The sequence below is a fragment of the Anser brachyrhynchus genome, assembly GCF_964034855.1.
Source record: "Anser brachyrhynchus genome assembly, chromosome: 2".
Taxonomy (NCBI): domain Eukaryota; kingdom Metazoa; phylum Chordata; class Aves; order Anseriformes; family Anatidae; genus Anser; species Anser brachyrhynchus.
Window position 1 is genome coordinate 117264978 of NC_137695.1, and position 24945 is coordinate 117289922.

Genomic DNA, 24945 nt, shown 5'->3' on the forward strand with positions numbered 1-24945 from the left:
ACAAAATAGTTTTTGCCTCACATAAACAATGTGATCAGAATCTGCTCGTCTATAAGGAGTGCTCGTTGAGTCAGTTGCTGTTAAGATATAGTTTTTCTGTTGACAGCCTTCCCTCAGACTGTTCAAAATGTAGTATCGTCAAAATAAACAATATTTTAGTTTTTCTTTCTTCTTAGCTTCCCCTGTATCCCTAACAGTGAAGCACTAATAACCTCATTTAAAATAATCTGTCCTTGTATCCAAGTCTCTAATAGCTGGGATGTGGCTCCAGAAATTCTGCTATGTAACAAATCACTTCCTATATCCTTGGTCATATTTTATATCTTTTTTTTTTTTTTAATTTCCCTTTGTTTCAGAACGTAAACAGCAGCAAACATTATGTTGGTTATTTCTCTTCCTGTCCTCCCTCTTCTCTTTCGTTCCTCCTGTTTTGAGGAAAAGTGCTAAAACGCAAATTTATTGTTTTCAAACCAGGGACTGCTAATTTCTGCAAGGAAAACTGTCACTTTTGTCTTAAACGTATTCATTTTTTTCTGGTTTTGTTTTAACCCGCATGGAAATAATCGCTCTCTGAATTGATATGTGTTTTCTGTAACCTCTGTGAACTGGTAAGGAAGAGTTTGAGGCCTGGAACAAAGATTTGGGGCAATAACCTCAAATTTCTTAATATAGTAATGCTATAAATGGACATTTCCAAAGTCTTGGAAACACCTATGTAGAAATGTTATCATATAGTGTCAGCACAATCCTGAGGTCAAGAAAAGAGTTGCCAGCCAGCCCAGGTACCTAACTGGCGGCACAGGGTCAGAGCTTTCTCTTTAGGCAAAGCTAACTTGAAGTCCACGTGTGTAACCTTAACTCCGCTGGAGCCCTCCGGGGTCACCTTCGCAGCTGTAGAGGGACAGAGGAGGATCATGTGCCTTGACCTCGTATGCCACGACTGTGTCATGGTAGGCCGTGTTGTACGGCGGGATGTGCGCCAGGCACCTGATCAAAATATCATCCCCGTCCCTGCTGCCTCTCCACCCTACACACGCTTGCGTGCCTTGTAATATAAGGAGGAGTATGGCCAAAGGCTACTAAACGAGGAAAAATAGACTATGTGTTCAAAATGCTGTTTACATTCCCAATTTCGCTTGTTTTTTTTTTTTTTTTTTTTTTTGCCACAGGCTTCCCGTTTAACCTTCAGCGAGTTATCTGAGCCTTGATTCTGCATATGAAAAATGAAAATAATGGCGCTTCTCAGTTTTACTGGATTATTAGTAAATTAAATTAATGTTAGGGAAAAACTGGCATACTAGCTTTGAGGAAAAAAAATATTAAAAAAATAGAAATTTTCCTAGGGTGGTTGGGTGAGCTATGTCACAGGCTGTCGTAGCTTCCAAGAGCAGCAACACCACATCGAGGGAGAGCAATAAAGGTGCTTTTTTATGAGCTCTGAATCTTGTGCTGGTTCTCTCTAGAATCGTGTGCAGACTCATCCTGAGGATGTATTTGTTTATACAGAGTGTGAGAATAAAGAACATATCCAGGTGTATTTACTAGCCAGAGAAATTCACTTTGTAATTGAGAGCAAAGAGGGGAACTTCAGCTCAAACCAAGTAATTTGTCCATGTTAAAAGCAGCTAAAGAGAGACTAATTAAGTGTGTAATTAAGTGAATATATAGAAAATAAATTCAGCATACAGTGTCTGTGTGTAATGGAATACATTTTAAAACAGTAAATAAGTACACAGTGAACTTTGAGTCGCTTTCATATACGAATACATGTTTTACTGTCTAATGCTACATTCATTTTTATTTTCTATTTAACTGTTAACTGTAGTTTTACCAAAACTTTTTAATATAAAAGCCAAATATTTAAGACCACATGTAATATTCAGAATATTATTGCATGAAGTCATCATAAGGACAAAATAAATAGGTCATAAGCAATTTTTGGAGCTTTTCTAACAGGAAGGCATATCTTGTGGGAGAACAGCTTTAATAGCCAGGTATGAAAAACGAAGGAGGGGACAGCCCACCCTTGGTTTTGAATTAAGTTTCCTGTTAAAGTTGTGGTGGGAAGCATTTTTCCCGGAGGAGGATGTATGCCATTCTGGTGTGTTTGCCTAAAAAAGCTGAATTCGGTCATTGTGTCTGCCTTTTGGCTTCCTTCCCACACTGAAAGTACCGAGCAATCTCCCGGCTGCTGCTCCCTGTGAGCTCGATATCCTCATTAAAGATCAGGGAAAAGAAAGGGGAAAACCCAAGGAGGTGAGTGAGTTCATTTGCATGCTGTGCCAGGGCCAGCGCATGGTTCCACACGTGATATGACAGCAAACCTTTTTGCTGAATGTGCTAAAGCCATTGAGAGGCATTTCAGCCTGCACAGATCTAACACGGACGTTTCTGATTTACGAGCAAGAGTGAAAGTGCTTTATAGCCGAATTGCATAACGTAAATAACACGTCTCCTATTTAGCAAGACGCAGAGCTGTGACAGCGTTTGATGTTTATTGTTTTGTTGCTGTTCCTGTTGTTACTGTTAAAGCCTGGAGTATTTGATAATTGCTATCATCCCTGTCTGGAGGGAAGATCTGTGTTCCTGGGAGCCCTACGGTCCAGCTGATGATTTAGCTAGGTGGAAGGGGCAGTGAAAAGCACCTAAAGTGAGCTACGCTGATGTTTGTCTTATGCTGTGACATCTGCTAGGACACTTTTTTTTTGTCTTTCGAACTGGATTCTTTCACGATGGTGTTTCACTGCTGTTCCTGAGCAAAGAGCCCCTGCTGCTGCCCAGGGCTCTCCAGCACCCACCAGTTACCATCCACCGCCCCTGTGGTGTTTTCCTGGGTTAGTGCACTGAAGCTGCCCGCAGACAAGAGGGGAGCAGGGCTGGGCCCTCTTCTGAGGGTTAGCCAGCTGTTAGATACGCTCAGCTGAATCATCCAGCTGCCTGGTTTTGTCTACACTAAAGAGTTTTTCTGGACGTGGAAAGGGCTTCAAGAGGACCTCTTTATCTTCTTTTCTGAATTTCCTTATATCCTTCTAAATGAAGGTTGACCATAACCTGTTATGACTTGCTGACACAGGTGGAGTAGCAGCCTCTTAGCATTACTTAGCATCATCCAAATTGAAAAAGAAGACCTTGTTATAAAATATGTTGTTTAGTAGTATAGCAGCTTTACACTGATGAAGACTGTAGCTTCTGGTCTACCCTGTTCAGGAAAAAAAATGCACTAGAATAATGAGTGTATTTATACTGGTACAAGTATGTCTGTATAGCGAGAATCACTGTTGAGTAACTGAATTGGTAAAAGCAAAGAAACACAACTCCACGTTGATAGGTAAGGGCTTGAAAGGCATGGATGAACTCAGGTACCTGTATAAGTATATTGAGCCTCCATGTAGATATAGCACTTGGTCATGCACTCGGGCCTTAGGAAGTCCATAAAGGATTTGAAGGACTTACAGAGAAAGAGGTTAGATTAGTTTGGGCTGAGGGAAAATGGAGATGACAGCTCAAAACAAAACAAAAACCAGCAGTATGACACAACAATGGGAAAAGTTAGGTAAAGTGAGATAGTTCCTAACTTTTCTGCCCTCATTTTTTTTTTTTTTTTATGTTCAAGCATACCTTCAGGGGACACACATCACTAAAATTATTGCTTCTGGGTAAGAAATCTCTCTAGTTTGCCTAATAAAAAATAAATTCTAGGTCTTGCATGGCTGCAAGTAACTATTGTACTGTCTGATCTACTGTTACGTTGTTTTGCGTGTTTTTGGTGGATTCTACTCCAACCCAGAAAATTACCCATGCATATATATAAGGGGAGGAGAGTGAAAATTCAAAGGGAATTGTATCTGTTCTTCACTTTTTTTTTTTAACTCTGCTAATCATTTTATGTGTACTTTTAGAAACTGCATCTCCCCAGACATATCAAAGAGACATGGGGCTTCTGTCTGCTTGGACTCAACTGAAAATCTGAGGCGTGTTTATTATGATCTCAGTTGTTCTTTAAAGGTCAGAGCACCAGCTTAATTTATGACTCAGCACTCTAGTTACTAGAGTCTAGGTAAAACAGAGACCATAAATAATTTTCACCACTGTTTCTTTATTTAGAAGTGTTCCTTTTGCACACAAAAATATGCTTGTTTTCTGCCTAAATGTTAAAACTTCGGTGAAGAAAACATAAATTTATCTACTTCATAACAGCTAAGTAGAGAATAAAGAAATGTAATCACTGCTGGTTTCTCCTTGTGGCCATGTACTTTTAAATAAGTGACTTAGTGGGTTATATTCCAACAGACAGATTTTGTTTCTGGATGCTGGAAAGCTGAATTTTTATCTTGTGTTTGGGAAACCGTATCTGAGTTTAAGTAGAAATAAAAGTTTATTGCAAAGATCGAGACTTAGAGGGAAAGGTTTAATCACAAAATAGTAAAATATAGTGGAAAAGAAGTCTGTGTAGGCTGATCGCAGAATCTTGGAATTGTTTATTTGTTTTATGGTTACCGTTAAAGCAAAACATCACCACATTTCTGGGAATCCTACATGATCAAGGATTATAACACTGACACCATGTTTATGTTCATTTGTCATTGAAATTTTTAAAAGCGAATACTTATCTGTTGTCTGATTAAAGTTCCTCATGCCTCCTACCAACCAAGCAAATGCCTAACAATGTTTTCTCTCACTGGATTTTTCACTGTTCCTGCGGTGGAAGCTCCCTTTTTTGACATCTTGGTTTTGAACTAAGAAGTTCAAAGCTGGTGACTGGATGACACTTGGATGAAGAAATAATTTAAACCTTGGTAGTTGACCCAATTCCAAGTAAAGATAAACCTTTCTGATTTACAGAGTGTTGTGCATCAGCTTGGTCTGCTGTCTCCAGGAGTTTTGTCTGGAAAAATAAAATGTGAAGTATACACTCGGCTTGGTTTTCAGGAGGAAAGCTCAGAAATGCCTGTTGTCAGAGATCTTTTTTTCCGTTTAGTGGGTTTGGTCTAGGCAAGTAAACTTTCTGCTAAGGGGGGAAAAAGAACCTGAACTCCTCAGCAAGTTAAGCAATCCGTAATATAGGGCTAATACCTGCCACTGTGAGTGGAGTTGACGGTGCTTGCTCAAGGAGAGGGGGGGCTTTGCCCAGTCCTGATGCTCCTGGCTGACACTTCTGGGAAACTTGGCTCCGGCTTCTCCCGAACAGAAATCCCTCTTGTGACACAGTGCCACATACCCAGCTTTCCTACTCCCACTAAAGCTCTGCAATAGGAGCGTGGTATTTCACTTGTCATCTATGCAATGCTGTGGTTAATTCATTCACCTGGAAGGTGGCTTGAGGAAAACCCATCCTTGTATCTTTTCTCCGAGGCTTGAAGCGTCTTTATGTTTAGTAAGTCCTTCTGGTAAACTGATGAAAAGGTTTGTGTAATGAGCTGTCACTATCCAAAAGTGAAACATTTGCAATATGAAGCAAGTTAAGAGTTTTCTCAGCTTCGTCTTTTTTTCCTCATACTACTGTGGAAGCGATATTTTTCCCCCAACAAACATTTTGGACTTTTTTTCAGCATTTATTAAACATTTGGCTCCAAAAGACACCAAACACTCCTAGATCAATTCCAGTGATAACTGTGTCGTTTCAGACCTTTAAAAAAATTAATATGTAAGTTTAGGCTGTTTTTTGTCCAAATGTCTACATATTTTTTTAGGCTTCTCACAGCTTGATGCTAAAGCTTGAGGCACTGTGTTATCATAAATGGATGTGTTTAAACCCTTGAGTATAAACTTAGGATATATGACCATATCTGTATGTGGTGGAAATATATTGCAGCAATGTAAGTTATACCACTGTAACTTTGAATATAAGCCAGCAGTATTTGTCTTGCTCCCTGTACTGCTCTGCTCCCACTGGAACTGATCTTTTTGCCTGTCCTCCATCGTTAGTCTGGTGAGCAACATGAGTCTTGGATTGTTTCCTTGCAACTTCTTGGTTGGGCTGCCACATCCCTTTGTGCTTTATTTGTTGCCCACTTGTTTGATTAGATTAAGGAAGGATTAAAGGATCCAGTGCCCTTAGAAAAAGGCAACCCATAGTTTACAAATGTGTAAATATAATGTAATTACTTCTTAATTCCTTCTGTTAAATAAAAAGGAGGATTTCTCAGCAGATAAACCCTAACACTTTTTTGAAAGTCAAATGAAGGCAATTTGCTGACTCAGAGATGTGTGTGCCAAAGATCTCCTGCAAAGCTCAGGTTTTAGTTGATACGAAGAACTTCAGCTACTTTGATCTATCTGCGATCCAGATAATATATCTTGCCAGTCCACACTGATTTCTGACCATTCTGCCTTCCCATAACGAAAGGAGGTTTTGTGAGGTTCTGTCTCCTCTTGGAAAGCTTAGGGTTTGCCATCAATCGGTAGTTCAGCGCTGTTTACATTAACAGTGGTAAAGCATATAATAAGGGCAGGACTCGGCTTTTATTCTAGAAATTAATGCTTAAAAGCCCTAGTGGCCATGCTTCTATCTGTACCATTAGCAGAGACGTACTGGTGGTAATTCTGGGTAAATGACTGGCCTAAAAGCTTAGCCAAAAAAAAAAAAAAGCTTAGTAACTTCCTGCCTTGTAAGTTCAGTTGACCTCCTTGCATTTGTTTTTTATTTGCTTCAAAAATTAAAGGAAAAATAAACAAACAAACAAAAAACGCAAAACTCTTTAAAACAAAGGAATAAGGGAGCTCTGTGAAACACCCAGGCCATGTCCTGTGTGCGTGGATGCAGTTCAGGGGCTCTGCCTGTGTGCACCAGTCTGCAAATGGTTTCATGGAGCATCTCAGCGACAAGCAGAGTCAGTTTTGTACAAGTGCTGTCAGTTTCAATTGTATGTTATTTTACTCTTTGAGAATTAGCCTCTTGATTTCTGGATACCTTGCCGGCTGTTTTTCCTGCCTCCTGTGGCAGAGGAGTGGAGAAGCATTTCTCTAGGCAGCACTGTCCTCTTATGCTTTTGTAGCACACTGGCAGCGGTGAGTTTCACCTACTTTATTCTTTTTGTGGTTTGAAATGTGTTATTTCTCTTCTTTCCGTCTCCAGCTTCGCTGTCAATGCTCCATGTTGTGATTGAGACTGTTTTTATTGTACCTCACAGATCTGTGACCGGCTGGTTCTCAACCAGCTACCTGCAAGAAACAGAGCATTAGAGCAAACAGCACGGCCGCGCTTACATGTCTCTGCTAGACTGGTGTCAAAACACTGCTATCAGAAGTGACGTCAATTCTGTGTCAAAGGTTTCTGTTGTCTTTTTATTCTTCTTCCCCTGAAGACCCTGAACATGATCTGTTAAGAGGCTCGTACAGTGATTACTCACTTTGCACCCTAGCATAAAGGCGCACAGCTTGTCTGCCTGCCACAGGGCGCTTGAAGGCAGTTTCTGAAAGGTTCAGAGCACTGCCCGAAGCGTAATAAAGGGCCTCCTTATAAAGAGCTCTATCTTAAAGAGTTGAGAGTGTAAATTCTCGCTGTGAGAAAGCTAAGATCAACTCTGGGTACGTTATAAATGACTTAAACTGCAACGAGGTTAGGTACCACACTTTAAGAAAAGAATAGAGATCGTGGTTTTAGCGTTTTAGTTATTTCTTTTACTTTTGTTAACTTAGGATTTGGACCATTTTGGTGCTTCAGTTTTAACAGGAACTAGGTTACATTAAAAGAGCGATTTCGGAAGCAGCTCTCACAGCCTTGGGCAGTTCCTGGCTGCCTACCACAACTGTGAAGCAGCAAGTCACAGTGTTAGTGTTGAAGACCTCATTGCCCTTGGAAGCTGGGTTTTGAATGTAATTTGCATGCTTTTTTAAGGCAGCAAAGAGTATAAGGTAAGGGATGGTAGCAGGAGCTCTGGCACCCGTGGTCAAGGCCTGTGGTCCACCTTCACCTCGGCTGTCCCGCCTGTTCCTGTGACGTGGCACAGTTTGCTTCCACCAGGGGCTCTGCCCTGACACACACCAGCCAAGGGTGGCTGGTCCAGCTATCAAATGCTCATTTTTTTGAAGGCGGGGGGATGGTTATTTTACTTTGTTTTTCAAGTTGGGTGAGACCTTGATCTGGTTTTGCAGCACAACCCACAGAGTGAAGCTGATAAATGAGAGGTGGGGGTAGACCACAGTGTGAGGGTGGGAGCACCTTTAACTGGTGTAGCTAACGTCTTGTAGCGTGAGCCAGAGCTTCCTCTACTGCGTCGCTTTAGACAAGTTACCGTCCTCTCCCTTCGCTTCTGATTGCCTGAGATGAGGGGAGAAATACCTTAACTGAAACAGGAATTACAAGACACCTATTTATTAAAACTGTTGTGCGAGCCTTGTAATTTTTGTGCAGTGCTCGAAGATCTTCAGGAGAAGGGTACTACTTAAGAACTAGTTATTGCTTTCAGTCAGTTACCATGACATGCTTAACACCTGCATATTTAGTTGTTGATGCAGTAACAGTTTTAATTTTATAAAAAAAAAAAAAAAATCAGGAGAGGAGACATCCTGCTCTCTTAGACATGGAGCTAAGCGTGCTGAGTTTCCAGGCTTTACAACAGTAGCTCATTATTCTGAGGGCTGAAGCTATACGCTTAGAAAAACGTTCAATTGGTTGGAGAAATCCATTTAGCAGAGGTGCTGAGAAGTCACTGATGTTCTCCTTTCTCTTTTGAATCTACGATAAATGTGATTTCCCTCTTGAAGTCTGCAGGACTAGCTTAAAACAGCCCCTTGGTCTTGGAGTTAAAATTATCTATTACTTTGTTAAAACAGCGGTGCAAAATGAATGGCTGTGGTACAAGATGGTGGCAATTTGGAAACGCAGTTCCTGAGCCGCACTGCCTTGTTTTGTATGCCAGTGAGTTAAGTGAAAGCTTGGAGCTAATAAGTATTTTCAGTCCCAAATGTGAAAGTCTATTTCAGTTTAGCTTTACCTCAGTTTCCTTATGCACTTTCTTTGTCTGATAAAAGCCAATACACCCACGTACGTGTACAAACAAACAAGAAAGCTATGCCTGAGTAATGCGTCTCTCTTGAAGGCTGGGAAGGAAAGGACTGGTGTTTCTGTTCCTATATGTGCACACTCCAAGGCACGCTGATACCAACAGGCTGATGGAAGCCACATAAACGTGCCATGAGTGCGATGTGAAACTTTACGCTTAACATTCGGCAACTTACAGCTGTAGTTTGGAGTTTCAGTAGACTTCTGTTGAAAATTGGCCTTTTAGATAGATTTGTGTGCTCTGTTTCTACGGGGAAGAGTGAGTTGGCAGAGTGTCTGGGCGATTAAGTCTTTTGCTATGTTGATAATACATAACAGAGGTAATAGTTTGATAAAGGCGGAGTTAAAATGCTCTTGAAGCTGTATACTGGTCCCTTAATTACTAGAATATGACTTATGTTGTACTAATGGTAATTTTCCCTTTGATGTGTTTGGCCCAAGACTTAGACTTAAACCCATCTTTGTGACTTATCTTTTCTCTGAACTGAGAGGGCTCAAGAATGAATACTTCCGAGAGAACGAGCTGGCTATGGGGAAAGCACCTCATTTTGCTTTGTGCCTCCATCTCTTTCTCTGTGTTTACTTCTATAAGCTACAGGTTCAAAACTAAGGTGAAATTGTGTGAACAAATGCTTCCAATTATTGTAATGGTGTGAACCTAAATAATAATCCCTCCTCATTTCAAGAACCAGACGCCCTCGTGCTGAATGTCAGTGAGAAGCTGGAGCCGTTACCCTAAACCCCTGTGTGAAACAGGTATCTGTTGTTCTGTGGGTGGCTTAAAGTCCTGCTCTTACAAATATAGTAGGATCAAAACTGAAGAGAAATTGTGGAAATAATCATCATGCAAATCCTAAACTTCTGATTTTTGTCAGAAGAAAGCATAAAGTAAGAAATTTCCAATTCATGATATTTGGTAGCATTCCTGAAAGCAGGCAAGAAAATACCATTTGTTAGATAACAAAATGAGGGCAAAAATGTTAAAAAAAAAAAAAAAAAAAAAAAAGGTACTCGTCTATTTGCTATCAGCCAGTGTTGGGCTTATCTGTGTTAGAAATGTAGGTTTCATTTTTTTTGTGTTGGAGCAGCTAAACTTTGATGCAGCCTCTCTGTTTGACTTCCCGTGGTTTTAAAAAAGGCAGAGCAGTGGTGGAACCTGGGGCTAAAGTAAGGCAAAGCACCCTTCCTTGTGCTGGGTATAGCCATACCAGTATGAAAATCCCTAGGGACGGCTGTGCCTCTGAGACTTTGATTTTATTGCATTGTATTCACTTTGTTATGTAAAGTTGTAATTCCATGGTTGATTTACATTTTGTGTGTAAATTACAAGTTATTTATTTTGCTTTTTTTTTTCCTTAGGCACCAAATAACTCAAATTTAAATCTTGCCAGTATAACCGATTAACCTTGTAATAGCATCTTTGAGATATTAATGTACGCACTACCTTATCTTGTGCTTTATCTGACCTTTATCTGTTGATTTTAATATCCTTTGTGGTTGCTAGTGACGTGTTTCTGTTGTAGACAGTGAGGGATTTTGGCTCCTGTTTATTTCTCTGGTTTATCCTCATTCACTCTGTTCTGTTCTCTCAAATAAATTACTACATTGAGCAGAAAAAAAAAAAAGTTAAACCGTAGCCCAGAAGCACGGTAGGAGATGCATCTGCGTGAAGAGTTCAGAAAGCATGCCGCAAGTTGCGTGTGCAGTGCCACTACTCTCACGTGGACTGAAAGTGAAAAAAGCCTACAGATGAATTGCTCATCCTGAACCAAATTTATCCCTTTCCAGCATAATTTTTGTGTCTGTGACTTATGTAAAGTATTGATATAATAACCGATGATCCAGGGTAAAATTTAGCCATTTCAAAAGCTTGCAGCCCTGTGTCATCTTGCAAGGCTTGGCTGCTTGTCTGGTGCTGCGCGAAAGTGATGCGTATCGCTAAACCAGCAGAAAACTGGGAGGTGGGAGGAGTATGTCCTTTCGTTGTTTCACTGCACTGAGTGGGCTCAGTAGGATCAAGCATATCCTAGAGAGGTAAAAGGCAGGAAGGAAGGGAGGCTGCAGCTGCAGGTCTTCCTGTCTTGTGGAACATCACTTGCTGTGGCCTGAGCTGCAGCTGGCAGGCGCCTGCTCGTCCCTGCCCTCTTGCTGGAGATGGTTGCCCTCCATCAGCAGATACTGGAGATGGGTGGGTGAATGTGCTTCATGTGTGCTAGTGCAAAATCTGAGAGCTGAGTGTGAACTGATGATCTGAGGCGGTTTGTGCTAACCTCAGTGGCTTTGCACTGAGCGGATTATAGGGATGTTTATAGGGGATGGTCTTCTGGCTCTTCTCTAGGAGCAGTAAACTGGTGATATTCATGTCTGGAAAGCAAAAGAAAGCAGAAATAGGAATGGGGATCTCTGCTTTTAGCTGTTTCTATCTACATCCAAAAGTATGTGTGTGAGAAGACCTCCCTCTTCCCAGCATCCAGGAGGCAGAGGCGCAGGCAGCTCTACCTCTTCAGCCAGGGCTGCGTTTGATGACAGGCAGCAGGGAGCAGTTCGTAGTAAGTAAAGTTTCGTTACAACTCTTCACGACGCTCTGATGAAGCCTCACGTGACGTGGTGATGGAGCTTGCTATGCTGACGGCAGCTGATGCTGTGAGAAACTCTGCAGAACTCGTATTTCCTGCGCTAGCAAAGGCATTGCTGGTTTACTGGCGGCCTCTGCGCTGTGCTGTGCCTGCCTCACCACCACGGCAATCAGTGCTCAACTGAAGGCGCCTCTAGGGTTAGCTGTGCAAGTACGGGCCGTGTTCCCTCCTGTAGGAAACAGAGAGAAAGGAACGGGCATTTCTGGAGTGCAAGTCATCTCCTCTTAAGGACATCAAAAGAACCTCACTTCGGAGTTGTTTATTTTTGCTCATTAACTGTAAAGAGAGTCTAGGTGACTGGGATTTATCTAGCTAACTTTATGAACCAGTCTTAAGCATCTGATAAATGTTTTAGGCTTGGAATGCCTTTGGCTATTTACTGATAATCCTGGTGCCTAATGTAATATTTACAGTTCCCTGCAGACCGTGCCGCTCTACCCATCTAAGTGATGCAGTATATCTTAAAGGTTTAATTTTATGTCTATACTGTGGCTGAAGTGAACAGCAAAACATTCTTACCATATACCTAATACACATGCCGTGATGTATCTTAGATATACGGGTGAATTAGTATTTTTGTAAGCGACCGTTTTCTTTTTTTGGCTCAGATTACTTGGGTGAGCAAGGGTTCAAAGGTTGCGTTTGGAAAGCCTGGTGCTCTGTTTATATTACCCTCCTTCTGTTTACAGATGTGTCCAGATTTAAGGTATTATGGCTATAGGGAAAGAAAGGGATAAATGGAGTCCAAAAACAGCAATAGCAGAACTGGCACCGTGTGCTGCTGACAAGTAGTAGGTGTGCTGCAGATCACTTTATGATCTGAAGGTGAGGTTTGAGATTCCCACTGGCAAATTCTCCTTAGCTCCCAGCCTGAAGAGTTAGCCAAACTATAGAATAAAGCTGTAACATAAGCATTTTTTGTTTGGATGCAATTATTATAATTTGTTCTCTTGAAGAATTACATTCATGTTACATCCTGCTCTTAGCAGAGCTCATAGCAGTTGCAATTTGTCAAAATTTGCCTTCTTTCTGAAGTTTGGTTTTGCTGACAAATTAAATTCAAAATTAAAAGAAGAACTTGAGTTTACGCTCATTTGCTGCCAGGATCCTTCCTCAAAGATGCTTAGCCTAAACATGAAGTTCTCAGGAGAGACTCACATCCTCTTCTTTCGTAGAAGGTGTTTTAATGAGCCACCTGAAGGCAGAAAGTAAGCAAAATTACTTCCTTTTTTTTCCATCAGCATTATCACTTAGGGCAAGTGTTTTCAAACAAACATTAGCAGACTCGTGCTATGTTTACAGTCTGGGAGGAGGGCATCCGCAGGTACTGCTTTTTCCATTTGCAATTTCTCTATCCAGTTTCTGTGAAAAGCATAGACATGTTTCCATGGCATAAAACAAATACAAATATATATAGGCCAGTAGATAGAATTGCTCTTATCAAATCATGTGTGCAACCTAAATCTGGCAGCAAGGAGCACTGAAAGTAAAATTAACTGAATGGATTTTCAGAATGAATAGGTGATGTTAAGCGACAGAGCAAAAGAACTTGTTTATTTATTGTAAATTTATGGTAAATTATATTTATTATATTAAAACACATGTAAATGATAATAAAATATAAATGTAAAGTATATTTATTTATTGTAAATTATATTGATCTAAATTGCAATTATTTTTTTCCAAACTTACTTGAAGAATGCAGTGGCCTCTGGAATGTGTTTTGAATTGAGCATGAGATATCATGGCTAAGCATCACCGCAGCCCTCATCCTGCAGATCTGTCTGACCTGCGTTTCCCGTGTATCACAGCGTATCGGGACAGAGCAGAGGTACCTCCTTTCTCCTGCGAGCTGGGCCCTTCTGGCAGGTCTCAGTGTCAAAAGCCTTCGTGTCATCCAAGAACTGCTGTGTGCTCTCCTCTTGCTAGGAGCGCCGTTTTCCCCCGTCTCAGAAGATAAGGGTCGGAGGGTTTTGGTGCTTGGGGGGGCTCCTGGGTGGCACCGTGACTTCGCAGCCACAGCGGGGTTTGTGGCTGTGCCTGCTCAGCTGACGCTTGCTCATAGCTCGGCCTTCGAGACCCAGCGCCGCGGGATGGAGAGTGCTCGTGGCTGGGATGCTGAGGCACAGCAAAACAGCTGGCAGATATCTTCGGCGGTGGAGGGGGGAGCAGCAAGAACAAGCCAAAAGGAGAAGAAGGAGGAGATAGCACTCCACATGAGTCTGTGTTTAGATTTTTTTTTTTTCACCTTCTCACCTGCATGCTCTGTATGTCTGACTCAGCTGCAGTAGTGAAGAGATGGTATAACCCTTTCAGAGAGCGTAGCACACTCGATGAGCACAGGGGCAAAGCGTTTGTTTAAAACTGTGCCGCTCTGCTGTGTAGTAATTCTCAATACTCTTTTGATATGTCTTCTGGTCTAGCATAGGCTTTTTTGTTGTTGTTGTTCTGTCTTTGCCTACTCAAAATGTTGCAGCTGTTTGTGTCCTTGGTGTGGACCTCTCTGCAGTTCCAATGTTACTAAAATGCAGCAATGGTCTCTATATGAGGCTACGTTATCTATAGGAATAAACTATCCTTGCACGTCCACACATTTCATACTGGACATGGTATTTATCACGTTTTATAATACGTTTTTTGTTTTATATATATCCAAATTAAAAATACTAATAAAATTTGGTTGTTAGGCCTGTCTTTGATAATTTAAGCCGAGTACCCTCTCCGACAACACGGAAGGGAACCCACCTAGATGACCTGGAGAGGCTTCCCAAGCCGGAGGTGGTCAGGCGCCGCGGGCACCCTGTGAAGGCCACCTGTCTTCTGAAATGAAAGGAGGCGGCGGCTTTGGGTTAGAAGGGTTTACGTTTACAGCAAGCTGTTGTGGGTGTACATATTTTGGTTTGTGCTCTCTGTCGAGCAGAAATTCTTGGTTTTATTAGGGTCTTGAATTTTTTTCAAAACTTTTTTTTTTTTTTTAACCTTTACAGAGCACACTGAAATAAAAATGCTAGTCCCAGAAGGAGTTTAGGATAAAATAAAGCTTGGATCTCAAGCCTTTGATGTGTTCTGTGACAAGCAATGGATTTGTACTCTCACATACCCCCCGAGCAGACGTACGTTCGTTACAGTCATTGTGCGATCGCTTGTGGTCGTGGTCTGTGGCAGCGTGAGGTGTTGCTCTAAGTGCTGTCGTGACAGGATGAGTTTGAGACGCATTAAAAAAAATGCACATGACGCTCAACGGCTTCTCGTGATTTACTTTTCTGTTAGGCTGTGCCTTTATTGGCATGGAGGCAAACGTGGCAGGTCGGATGAGCAGAAGAGCCCTATCAGATCAGATAATAGTTGGGCCTATCTTGGCATCCTATCTGCAGGAGTGCAGGTCGGGGGGAGAATAAAGGAACTGGGCAAACACAGACTGATTCTTCCCTGGATTAACCTGCCAGCCTTCAGCAAACTTTAGTTCAAGGACTTCCAAGGCCAGAGGTTGTATTTCTGTACTTGGTAACTTTTTCTTTTTTTTTTTTTTTTTTTAATGCCCTTAGGCAGGTTTTTTTGGGAAGACTAGTAAGTTAGATTCACCTTAAAATGAGCGTGCCTGTAGCCGAATTGGGCTTTTAAATGGGATTCTCTCATGCTGCTTGGCTCTGTAGAGCTGGGTGCCCAAACGATATCGGAAGGGTGAAGCTACGTTTAAATAAGATTCTTTAAATGTCTTTCAGCCCACATGTACGTGCAACCACAATGTCAAAACCAGATACGAATGTTTTGGCAGATACTCAAAGGGGGTGGCGGTGTAGGTATGTAGAGGACAACGAGAAAGAAGAAATGGGAAGACAGATGATCTGGAGGTAAGGTTCTTTCAGAGAAGAAAACATTCGCCTGCCTTCTCTCCCCAAATTTAGGACAGCAGTGATTTTGTTGTGTACTTCAGTACCACAGATGGGAGGCTGGGGAAGTCAAGCCTCCCATCGGTGCCCTTCACCTTCCCAGCAGCGAGCCCCAAGGACTGCTAGCAGCGTTACCCCGCGGCCCAGGGCTGCGGCCTCCCCTCTGGGACTGCATCGCTGTGCTGGCGGGCGTCCCGGGGGTGCTGGAAAGCAACGCGGTCTGCACAATCTCTCTGCCTCTTGACCAGAGACAGTCAGGGTCACAGACGTGAATATTATCTTTGTGACGCTTCAAGCAAGCAAACAGATAATATTTTTTTAAAGGAATGTTGCACGCAGTCAGTTGGATCAGATCTTCCAAGAGCCGTTCCCTTGAGGGGACGTGGCGATCGCTCACCCACCCCGCTGGTGCGGGGGGAGGGAAGGGGAGGGAGGGGAGCACACACGCACGTGCAAGCACTTCTGTGCGCATGTGTGCGCGCATGCTGCAGTCGCAGAGCGGCCTCTTCCCTCATGATGAGTCCCTTGTGCCTCCCCTCGGATGTCAGCAAGGCTAGGGAGCCCCTTTTTTTTTTTTCCTGTATTGTAGTCCGGGAATCGTGCCCCGCACATTTTTTCAGCTGAGTGTATTTACATACAGGAAATCAGCTCTAAGATTCTTCTCCAAACAGTATTTATATTAGATAGTTGTACACTGGTTTCAGGTATGCATTTCCTTTTTATTTTTTCATTTTTATTTTTTAGAACTGGTAAAGGAGAAAATACAGAACGCGGGTAAACATTTTGTTTGCTTTCAAAACAAAGTATAAATATGTGTTTAAAACATGATATCCTAATTATACCTACTGACACCACTTTAAGCACAAATGTGCTGGTATTACTTCATTTCTATACATATTTTTTCCAGGTCTGGTTTAGTGATGGAGATGAGCAAGAAAGTCATTTTTACTGGGGTCCAGCTTTAATTGCTGAACGTGAATGCGGAGCTCTCTCCTCCCTTGCACAGGGGCAGCGCCAGGAAGACCAGCGCAGGGAGGGTGAGCAGGGGGTTGAAGAACAGGGTGCCCCTTAGGAAAGGGCGCTGAGAGAAGCTGGCCACCCCCAGCAAGAAGGGGGCACTCTTAGAGAATTTTGGCTTACCTAGGGCTCAGTCTCAAGAGATTCGTGTTTCTCAGGTTTTCAAATCTAGCTGCAAAATCCCTTCTTCTGAGACTTTGTAGGCAGACTCCAGGCCTGAGAACGGGGTTGCCATTATTTGTTAAATAATGATGGGTATATTTGAGCCTCGGATTAGTTTACAGTTGTTTGCTTGGGCAATGTGTGTGTAGGGGTGAAGTTGTTTCGCCCTCTATTGTATAAACATTTCTCTGTAGTGGCCAATTTCACTAGTGCTCTTAGAATTTCATTTTAACTTTAAAATTCTGGTTTTGTTGGGTTTCTTGTTGTTTTTTTTTTTCTTTGTCAGGACTGACATTTCCATGATAGCATGCCGTCTGTCTGTCTGTCTCACTGGTTTGCTCTAAAATGTATATACTTTCACGGGTGTTTTTCCACACATTGAAAGGCTTTGCTTCTGTTCTTTTCACAAGGGTTGTGCTGAAGTACGAGACACCCAGACTCCAAAGCGCTCAGCTGCCGTGGCAGTGCATTGATCCCGCAGAGCCCCTTAGCTGGAGTGGGTTGTCTGAGGACTGGCCGGTCCTTCACGTGGGAGCACGAGGTGCTGCCTCATTGCTACCAGAATATTTCCCAAGTGTAAAGTTGCTGATGGCCCCCTGTTTTGGTGGGTGGATTTGTATCAGGTTTGTAGAATTTCTGTTACCTTTATGGTAGTGCTTCAAGAAATGAACCAGGTTACCATTCGGTTTTCTTAGACTCTTTAGGAAAATACGGATCTTGTTCAGTAAAAGTTGTTCTTATTTTTTATTTCTGAAATTATTTGTCTGCTTCCCGCCCCCCCCCCTCCTTCTTTCAGCTTGACTTGAAATTGGTCTCAAGTTGCTGTGCTCATATGGCTGAGCAACATGGATAATTGTGGTAGGTAAGCTTGGCTGATGTGGCTGGTAGATGTTGAGGTACTGCAAAGAAACATAGAAGCATAGCTGTGTATGCTTTTTTTTTTTTAGTAATAAAGACTTTCGTCTTTCCACTATACCTCTGTAATTTTTCTTCTTCTATCTGAAGTAAAAAAGACTGTTTTGCTTCTAGAAATAAATAGTCTTTGAAACCAAGAAGTAAACCTAGAACATGCTGAAGCTGTTTAGCCTCTCAGGGCTAATGCGATCACAGAAGAAGCAAGCCAAGGTTTCATGCATCTCATTGCATTAGTGAGTCTGCTCTGCCAAATCATCAGCCCTCTTGCATGAATCCAAGAAAGACTTTCTGTCATGTAAATGTAGTGTGATACAATATGAAAAGTCTTCTGGATGGGGTCTGGTAGTTAATTGTCATTGCAAGTGTTCAGTGAAATAACGCAAATCAAAAATTAAGCAACAGTCTGGAGACCACCAGTATAAGTTTTCAATATTAGAATTAGGTGCTGTTGCTTGTTCTGTACAATTATGTCTTTATAGTAGTGCAGGAATATTAACAGTGGTCTTAGTCCAAAAAGCAAAATAAAGGCAAGGTTACTGAGGATATTGAAGTTTAAATGCTGTTTCTCAGACGTTTTTTCCTTGTTTCAGCTGTGAGATAGCAATGCCATAGATTCCATCTACTGTGATTTAAGAGAGAAGATACGTACTATTACATAGAAGCAAAATGAAAATCTGAAAGTACTTCATGAGCGATAACTTTAAAGTACACACGCAATTGAAGGCTATTTTCCACCCTGAAAAGAAGAGTATTTTGTTTATAGGACATGAAACAGCCATGTTGCTGTGGCCAGCTGAACTGCCGTGCTTCCCTTTCACACAGTGTTTCACTAGAGCTGTGCCTACACAGGGATGTTTCTGTAAAAAAATAGATGAATAAAAGCTCCTGCTTTTGCCACTAGTGTTGCTGTGTTTTCACCAATGGTGGTGTGTGGATTGCTATAGAGACGATTCTGGTTTTAGCATTGTTATTCTGATTTCACCTAAAACAGTTTTATGTGGTAAGTAGCTTATCCACACAGCCTCTACCTTTTTTTTTTTTTTTACACAGTTATCAGTGTTAGCAGTGAGTACGATGAAAAAAAAAGTTGATTTTTCTACCCAAGGACAGCTCAATAAAGCTGAAGGGTATCACAGTGCAGGTAAACTTGGGCTAAGACCTGCCCAAGGACCTCCGGGGCTCTGGGCACCAGCTCTCTGTGCCAGGAGTGCGGCCACCTCCATTTGCCTGCCGTGGTTCACCAAGGCCTTCAGGCTGCTGCCCACCTTACTGTCCAAGCAGAGTTTGCCTAGCTGTGGCATTGAACAAGTTCTCGCTATCTTTTGTGTTCCTGCTTGTGTTACCACAGAATCCAGAAGCCTACTTTCACCTCCTCTCCCTGTACTGATGTGCCGATATCACGGGATGTATCTGTGTAAGAAATGACCTCTCCAGGTCAGGCCAGAATTTGGTTTTGCTCCACAGCCTGGACAAGAAACAACAGGAAATGCGCAGAGCAGGACAGAAGTACAAAAACAAGCCTGATGCATTTGTTGTTGTTGTTGTTAGTGGTTTTGGTTGTTTGCTTTTTGTTTTTTCGTTTTATTTTGTTTTAGTGTCAGGTTTAATAATTAAATAAAAAGAGAATAACAAAGACTACAAAATCAAGCATATGCATCTGTTAAGCTGTCTTTCTGAATGCCAGACTTTGCTCAGGGATGAGTATTTATTGTTACTGTGCATGTGAAGATTTTGTGAGCACGTTATGTGAGCACGGACTTGCAGAAGACCCATGCCAATAGCAAATTCCAAGCTTCTGTGGAAGAAAAAGACGGTTTTCTCAACAGTCACTACCAAATGTTGGGCAGCATATTTTTAAATGGGATTTATTTGTTAAAGTTTCTCTGATAATCCTCTAAACTTGAACCCACCAACAAAGTACCCTGACTTTTTGTTCCCCGATCACTTAATAGTAAAGAAACTCTCAGCTGAAGTTCTTCACTCCAACACATGGCCCTCAGCTGCCTGTGGGGGTCTTGCAGAGCTCTTCTGGGCAGAGGAGAAGCTCCTCTGGGTACCTCAGGGGTGGTGGTGCTGTGCGATGGCAGCAGGGTAGCCACACTGCTTACATTTGCACCACATTTAGAGGAATCTGTTGCCTCAGATCTCCATTGTGTCCTGGTGACTAGGAGAGAAATACAGAATTGGACAACTTCTGTGCAACGGAATGCAGGTTTTCTTCCTCTTCAGTGGCAAGCTGTGGTCCTCGCAGTCCTTAGGACAGGGGGAGCATGTTCATTCTTCCATAGAGTGCCCTAGAACCGGGGCTGGAGGAAGGATTTGACCTCTCCTACAGGAAATTGTAGGTAAATACAAAGTGCACGTGAAATGATGGTCTTTGGATTGTTACTATTCTGGGCTGAGTTTTTAGGGTTCTAAAAGTTTTGTTAGTGTGCCAGCTTAGTTTTCATCTAGTGATCAGAAAACACGTACAGAATGGTATGACCTATTGAAAATGAGTCAAAAATGTCATGAAGTCACTGCAGAAATTCATGGTGCATTTTTAGGTTGCATTTTCGATCCCCCCACCTCAAAAATACATAGAAGAAGTAGAAAAATATCCGAAAAGAGTGACAAGCAGAGGTACGGAATAACTTCCCTATGAGAAATGACTAAGACAGGTAGGGATCTTCACCTTGAAAAAGCAGTGGCTGGGAGATGTGATAAAGGTCTCTATTAGGAAGTGCATCAAGAAGCATGGCTGCTCACTACCTCTTATAAAAGAAGAAGTGGGGGGCAGCAGTGTAACCGCTAGGGGACAGATTCAAAGCAAAGGAAGTGGGTCCTCACATGCGTGCAGATTAGACTGTAGAGCTCTGAGGATGATGCAGGATGTTGTGGATGTTGGAAATGTACATGTGGTCAAAAAGCAGACACAAGTTCATGGAAGAAAAAATTATACTGAGGACTCTTTAATGGTGGGGATACTGCTTCTGCCTCAGGGAGTCCCTAAGCTGAAAGCTTTTAGAAGTTACTACAGAAGAGCATTCTAGAAAACTTTTACTACAGGCTTTCTGTTATTGTTGTGGTCTTCCTCAAACATCTTCTGTTTGCTACTGTAAATGAGATTGAGGTAGGTGGACCTCTGATCTGACACCAATACGGCCTTGTTTGCAATCTCTAACATTCACCACAAGTTTTAATATGACATTACTTTGCATTTTGCTTGCTTCTGTTCTTTTGCTTTGGTTTGGTTCTCTGAGTTTCGGAATCCCTGCGACATATCCCTGAACTTTCTGGCGGCTTCAGCCGTCGTCCCTCAGCTACCTCAAACCCTACGTGCAGTTTAGCACTGGAAGCAGATAGAAAAAGTCTTCTGAGTAATGAGCTCGTGGCTAGTCAGACACAAGTTGATATATGGGGTAAACACACACACTGGAATTCTTTCATAACATCTTGATTATGAAAAGATAACCATGATATTTATATCTCCCTAGTTACTTGTAACACCCTCATACTGTGTGTGGGAGTGTTTGGGGTTTCTTTGTTTGTTTTTAAGGCAACTTTCTAGTTTAATGCTTTATTGTGTGCAGTTGTTTTGTTTTGCTCTTTAACCGATAGAACTTTAAACCTGTAAAACAGTGGTTTGTGCCAGACTCGTGCACAAGATATTTAAAAAGTCTCAGCATCACAACTGAAATCGATTTTAGCAAATTCTTTCAAAAGTATTGGCCCAATGAACTCAAGAGATTGTTTTTGTGCAGCCCATGAGTGGAATTTTGTTTGTTGGTGCCAAAGGTTAACTTTTGTCTTGATAAATTGTTATCCAGAATTCTGGAAATTTCAGGTGCTTTTTTTCACAGCCAAAGCAAGTGGCTGGAGAGCTTTGAGAAACTTCCCTACTTTCCAGTCTTGCTAATGTCTGGACTAATTACAGTAATTTCCTGGAGCTGGATGAGATTTGCTTTGATATCCCTCTGTGCTTTCCTGCATCTCAAGACATGCACATCTTCCTCAGGAGGCACCGGGTGCACCTCCCTGCAGAGGTGAAAGCGCTGGCTGCGTGATGTAAGAGCGCATAATGCTAACCACAAACTTTTTATAGCAGAGCTCTTCTGAAATATGAAAATTTCCATACAACTTATTTCATGTTGCAGGGTGTCACATTTCAAAAGACAGTAGTACTATGGCAAGCCAGTGGTTAGTTTATATGATTACTTGGAAATTATTAAAATGATACAGTGATAAAAATCTTGGCTTTGTGTACTCTAATTTCTCAGTGGAGTGATTTCTTAGGTTTACAAATAATTTTGCTGCAAAATACAATATTTTGCAGAAGGAACTTAGAGTACAATAGAGATTTTTTTCCCCTATTACTTATGTTGTTGTACTAATTTCCTTAGATTTTGCTTTTCAGTTAAAGTTGATTGACAAATGGTTGTAAATTGATAGTAAAATGGTAGTAAATAACAAAATACATACACTGAATATCTATGTAGCCTTTTCTCTCTGTGTTGTATTCATGGAATGAGACCTCTAATAGAATTTGTTTCCAATGAGGAAAGGAAACAAATATCTAGCAATTCACAAATAAAATGCAACATGTTCTAAAAGCAGGCATTTTAGACATAGATTGAATGGCTTTTTCTTCATATATCTTCTGCAGATCTGCTATTCTGAGGTGCTGAAGCTTGCACTTCCTTGGAAACCCGACAAGGCTGAGAATTGTGTATTTGACATAAGTGACTCTGGACATTGGTCTCAGTGGTTAATACTTTTTTTTCATGGAGAAAATAGAACACTCAATCTTAAGTTATTGCGTCCCACAGAAATTGTTGTTTTGAGTGAGATAATTTGAAAGAAAGACATACCAGCTGATCTTTGTTCTCTGCCTTTGAGATTGAGAGAAGGGAAGAAATTTTGCTTTTGAAAGTGTGAGCCCACATAGCACTTGTACAGATTGTTCAAGTGATGATAAATGACGCTGATAGAGACTCACATGAGTGGTGAGATTACTCACACTTGGATGAAGAGAGGCTCATGGATGTTGGTCATGTTGAGGTTTTTGTTAACTAGCTAGTTCTCTGTTTGGGTGATCTCTAGGCTTGGCAGAAGACAGACCAGTTCCAAACAGCATTTTGATTTGAACTGCCTAATAGGAAGATAGCTATTGTCCTCGGATGGTAGGTGGACAGAGATCAGTCTGGACTTGTGACTTTTTTTTTTCTTAATTATTTTTATTTGAGGGTTCAGCCATTTCTTGGGCATGTTACAATTTTTCACAGGTAAAACACCACAAAAAAAACTGCACTCAACTCCAAGTGAGAGGCAGCATGAACAACTTCCTCCATATTGGACAAAATAAATGATTCCTAGGAAATCAGGGGTGGGCCCTGTATGGTATGCATGTAGAGGAAGACTCCTTGTGCTTCTGGGTACCAGCGTGAGGTTCTGACATGCTCTTACCCTACGCATATGACTGCTCTTCTGCTTGATGGAGGTTCAGTCTTATTTACTCAGAGGTCATTGTTCTGAGACTTGACATTAGTCCATTTCATAATTACAGTGCATGCTGTAGGTCGTTGAAGTGTTGAGAGTTTTCAACTAATACACTGTGCTCTTCAAAAAATGCATTAAGCATTTTGCACTTTGTAAAAGAAAGGGAAAAAAAAAGCCCAATAAAGTGCCCAGAGAGAGCAAACAAAAAAAGCGTTCTCTAATTTAAAGTGATCCAAAGTCATCTCAAGTTCACGAACCAGCATCATTGTTTGATGTCAGCACAACCGAGCGGAAGTTTGTGGTTTGTTAGTTAACTGCTGCCATAGATTCAGAGCTTCTCGCCGCCTGTGCGCGTGGATGGAAAGCGAGCACAGCGGGCTGCGCAGGGCAAACCGCACTGCAAGCCTTCTGACTTTCTGACAGCGGGATTAGGACCCCGTCTCACGCTGAAACTTTTTCTTGCCGTAGGTTGCTGCAGTGTTTTGTGTCTGAAATCATGGTAGACTACGATGAATGGAGCAGTGGGCAAGCAGATCTCCTGCGCCCACTCTGCCAGATAGCCATTTCATCACAGGAGGGAGGAAGAGCAAAAAAAAAAACAAAAAAAGCAAGCTACATCCTTGGAGAGAGAAGCTGCTGCTGCAAGACAAAAAATAACATTATTGCCTCATGTTACTCTAGCATGTGACCAGTTACGGCAATTGTTGATTGTCTGCATACCAGGAAAAAAAATGTCCTGTAGTGTAAAAAGTTCACAGTCTCTACTTCAGGTCATTACAAGTGACCTTTCCTCTAAAGCCAGTTATTAAGGAAGTGGATGACCAATTCAACATTTAAATATGCTGTGCTGAGCAAGAAAAAATCAGAGAGGACAAGGGAAGTTTTTTTAAGCCTGTAGTGAACTTCATTTTCTTTCTATTGTTTCTGTGTAATTTGATTAATGAGATGATGTCTCTTTCTTATTCTCTGAAAATAAGCTTTTATAGGGAAGCAGATGGAGGAGAAGAGCGGTCGCAGAAGGCTTGAAGTGCCCATGTAACACTTTATCTGCGAAGAGGGTCCTACAGAGTGTACAAGAAAACTCCTAAAGCCATCTTTAAATCTCTGTATTTGGGGGGGATTTTTTCCCCCTTTCAGCACAGCAGATAGTTTTGTTTGCTCCGCACACGTGAATCCACCGGTGTGGAAGCTGGGCTACGCCTGGTTGTGCAGAACCTGCAGCTGGGACAGGCGCAGGAGGTTGGGGCGATCAGTTGTGGCGTCTCAGGCACGGGGGCAACACGTGCAGCTCAGGACCGTGGTGGTGGTTTGTGGAAGTGATTTTTTTTCCCCAACTCTTTCAGATGGATTGGCTTTCTTCGCCTTAGTCTATATCTTCCGATCGAACAGAGAGAACTGGGGCACACGTGTGTGTGTGTGTTTCTAACATGGCTGCCTTTGTGGTAAAGAGATGGTCATGGGCAATATACAGCGGCAATGCAGAGTTTTCTGTAATGATGATAATCAAAATTCCCGTCCCACAGAGTTTGTTTGAGCTGAGCAATACTAGGAAGAATTCCTAGAAAAGGAAGGAGCTTTCATTAAATTAATGGATATGTCCCAATATCTAAGGGCTGAAGCTGGTAATGTCCATCTTCAGTGGCTGGGGTCTCAGTCATTTCAGGGTCAAGAAATCTTGAGATCAGTATCTCTAAGACCAAGCTGCTTTCTTTAGTCGAGGGGTACTCCACCAGGCATTCCACACAACCTAAGCATTCCTATGTGTTTATTATGGGATGCTTGCCTCCTATATTTTCTCTTATGTTATTTTAGATGAAATGTATCTCCACAGTGAAAAGTATAA

The 24945-nt window shown here is 41.9% G+C and overlaps 1 protein-coding gene across 2 annotated transcripts in view; it reads left to right on the top strand.

The window, feature by feature from the left end:
* The window catches only part of SPIDR (scaffold protein involved in DNA repair), a 203988-nt gene that overhangs the window by 105156 nt on the left and 73887 nt on the right, over positions 1-24945 (top strand). The gene's annotated exons all lie outside the window — the stretch shown is intronic.